The sequence below is a fragment of the Enhydra lutris genome, unplaced genomic scaffold (assembly GCF_002288905.1).
Source record: "Enhydra lutris kenyoni isolate GAN:26980312 unplaced genomic scaffold, ASM228890v2 scaffoldscaffold13, whole genome shotgun sequence".
NCBI lineage: Eukaryota > Metazoa > Chordata > Mammalia > Carnivora > Mustelidae > Enhydra > Enhydra lutris.
In genome coordinates this window covers 32,397,376-32,401,252 of record NW_019154097.1, presented here as the reverse complement: position 1 = coordinate 32,401,252, position 3,877 = coordinate 32,397,376, and positions in this window count along the sequence as shown.

Here is a 3,877-nt window from a genome sequence, read left to right as displayed (position 1 = left end):
TACATGCTTTACAGATGCAAACCCTGGGACACAGCACATCCTGGGGCGCACAGCCAATTATTGGCTGAACCAGACACATCTGAGCCCGAAGCCCAAACTCTTAATCACACAGTTCTCTTGCACCTCCAGATTTCGGAGCTTCTTTGAGCCGGACACAGAAGGAGAACTGATTCCATGCATGTAAATCTTCAAGAACCATCCACTCCGTGATGATAGAGCTAGGATAATGACTATTGTATGGGGGTGGAGGGCAAGGACTACATGCTTTACAGATGCAAACCCTGGGACACAGCACATCCTGGGGCGCACAGCCAATTATTGGCTGAACCAGACACATCTGAGCCCGAAGCCCAAACTCTTAATCACACAGTTCTCTTGCACCTCCAGATTTCGGAGCTTCTTTGAGCCGGACACAGAAGGAGAACTGATTCCATGCATGTAAATCTTCAAGAACCATCCACTCCGTGATGATAGAGCTAGGATAATGACTATTGTATGGGGGTGGAGGGCAAGGACATTGACTGGGAAGAGAACCGAGAGGGTCCCTGGGGCTCTGGGAATGTTCTGGGTCTTATGTCTTGATCTGGGTGGTGGTCACGTGGGTGCATATTTGTGTAAGATTTCACCAGGCTGTTCGCTTAATTGCGTACTTTGTTGGATATATGTTATACTTCAGTTTTTATTTTTTTAAAGGATTTTAAAAGATTTATTTATTTGATAGAGAAAGATCACAAGTAGGCAGAGAGGCAGGCAGAGAGAGAGGGGGGAAGCAGGCTCCCCACTGAGCAGAGAGCCCAATGTGGGGCTCTATCCCAGGACCCTGAGATCATGACCTGAGCTGAAGGCAGAGGCTTAACCCACTGAGCCACCCCAGGTGCCCCTGTTTTTTTTAAAGGATTTTTATTAAAGTTTTATTTATTTATTTGAGAGAGAGCACGTACAAGCTGGGGGGAGAGGGACAAGCAGACTCCACACTGAGCATGGACAGCCCAACACTGGGTTCGATCCCACGACCCTGAGATCACGACCTGAGCAGAAATCAAAGAGTCAGACGCCCAACTGACTGAGCCACCCAGGCGCCCCACTTCAATTTGTAAAGATTTTTTTTTTTAAGTAATCTTCACTCAGTGTGGGACTTGAACTCACAACCCGAGATCAAGAGTCACATGCTCTTCCAACTGGAAGGCACCCCATGTTCTACTTCAATTTTTTTTTTTAAAACAGGGCTTCCTGGAGGAAGTGCCATTTGAAGTGAAATGGAATCATTTTGGTTGATTATTATAATCCAATATAAACCAATAAAAACCAATAAACAAATATAATCCAATGTAAACCAATTGCTTATGGCATTTCAGGCCTACTATTTACTGAGTGCTTGTGATATGTCAGGTGCTGTGCTAACTGCTCTGCATGTTATTATTTTGTTTAATCCTTACAGTGCTCCTGAGGAGAGAAATATTATCTTGCCCATTTTACAGATGAGAAAATGGAGATTTTAAGAATGAAGTGACTTGGGGTGCCTGGATGGCTCAGTTGGTTGAGCAGCTGCCTTCGGCTCAGGTCATGATCCCAGGGTCTTAGGATCGAGCCCCACACGGGGCTCCCTGCTCAATGGGGAGCCTGCTCCTCCCTCTCCTTCTGCCATTCCTCCTGCTTGTACTCTCTCTCCTTCTGTCAAATAAATAAATAAAATCTTAAAAAAAAAAAAAAGAATGAAGTGACTTGTCTGAGTAACACAGGTGGTGACTTAGCTGGAATGGCAGCCCAGGTTTGTCTGACCTCCCCAAGTCCATGGTCTTAGCAACACCTGCTCCCACCTCCCCCGTGGGAAGGGGTGGGCCTTAGGTTACACAGGACGAAGCAGGAGAAACCAGAGAAGGTTCTGAGCACACTGGAGGTTCTGTGAAGCTGGGCCCCTTTCAAGGCTCCATACCTAGTTTCGTTTTTGTAATTGTGTTTTGTCTTTCTTAAACAGAACCCCCCCCCCCATATTGTCGAAGCTTCAGGATTCTACCTGCAGATGGTAGAAGACGTAGAGGGAGGATGGCTGCTCTACCCGGAAAAGCTAGAGTGTTACCTAGCAATACCTTAACCCCAGCTCCAGCTCATGACAGGGCACCCTGGGACTCTCGTCACACGCCACCCCCCACACCAGTGTCTTGTAAAGCAGACCCTGAAAATCTCTCATAGCCTAAAAAAAGCAGGGATGCCCGCCGCTCCCAACTCAGATTAAACACAGGCTGTCTTTCTGGCCCCTCCAGCTTCCTGCCTCCTCTCCACGCCCCTCCTCCCTCCCTCTCCCCTCTTTGTCTACTGTCTTTCCACCTCCGCTTCTCCCTACTCACCCCTCTCCCTGACAGCAGCCGCCTTCCCACCTTACCCCACAGAGAGTCAGGGCCCAGAGCCCTCCCCACTCTGCTTCAGACCCAGCACGACTCTCCACTCTGCCTTGTTGAATGGCCCAGGCCCTGAACTTTTTCCCTCTGGGTATCAGTTTCCCTCCCTCCCATTTATGCATAACCTGGGCCCTGGGCTCCTTGTCTAGAGTCACACTGGGTGCCTCCTGCTCTCTCGTGAGTCAGGAAGCAGGTAGCCAAGGGGGTCCATCTGGGGGACCTGGCTCCCCTCCTTACCAGCTAGACACCCTGGAGGGGTCTCAGGGGCCGTCACTGGGCAAGCAGGTGAGGCAGGTTTTGGTGTCCTGGGTCTGATTGTCCACAAGCTCAGGGCTTACTGCCCAGACCTTTGGGGCATCCCCATGTGGAGTTCCTGGTAGGGTCTTCTTGACCCCCAACTCCCTCCCTCTCTTCCTTCCAGGCAGCGACCCTTCCCCTAGCTGTTGATAAGCCCCTCAAACACATCACAGCCACACCTGTATACAGGAGGAGCTGTTTGAGCAGATGTTTAATATACAAAACAAAAATAGTCATTATTTTGTTGAACGGATTGCCAACAATCGAAGCCATCTGTTTTCTTCGACATCCCACCCTAACGCCTAAAAATGCCTGCCGCCTTCCATGCCAAAAACACGACCACCCAAGAGCTGTCTGAGCATATCTATAAGTAGTTCTCTGCCTGGATTCACTGCAAGGCTACAAATAGTCCCTGACACCCCCAACCTTCCCTCTGATGGGGCCTCATGAAGGAGGAGACAGAGCTCTTTGCATTCTGCATTATGGGTTATGGCTTGCTTTCTTTCCCCCCCCCTTCGTGTTCTCTTTGACTGCTTAAACAAACAAACAAACCTATTTTACTCTGAAGATGAATCTTTTGCCATCTGCAGATTTACTACCAGACCCATATCTAGCTTCCCACCCCTCCACTGCTGACCCAACTTCTGAAGTTCATGCTGAAAGAGGGCCCATCTCCACATCCTCTGCTACCCCTGTGCCCATCACCATTCCTGATCCCTGCATTTTCCCCTCTGACTGCAGCAGAGAAATCCTGGGATGATATCGTTGGACTACGTGTATTTTTTTCCTTTCACTTTTTATTACACAAGTAAGACAGTACACCTCTATTATTAAAAATATCTCAAAAGGGAAATAAAAAAAATTCTTTATGCTAAAACCCCGTGGGACACAGTTAAAGTTGTACTCAGATGCACATTAGCAGTCTGAAAAGCTTTTTTTGGAGCACCTGAGTGGTTCAGTTGTTAAGCATCTGCCTTCTGCTCAGGTCATGATCCCAGGGTCCTGGGATCGAGCCCCCTAATCAGGCTCTCTCCCTCTCCCACCCTGCTTATGTTCCCCCTCTCACTGTGTCTCTCTCTGTCAAATAAATAAATAAAATCTTAAATGCTCTTATTTATAAAAGACTCAAAGTAAATGAATCAAGGACTCAACCTGAGAAATTAGAAAAAATGAGTAAAAGGAGA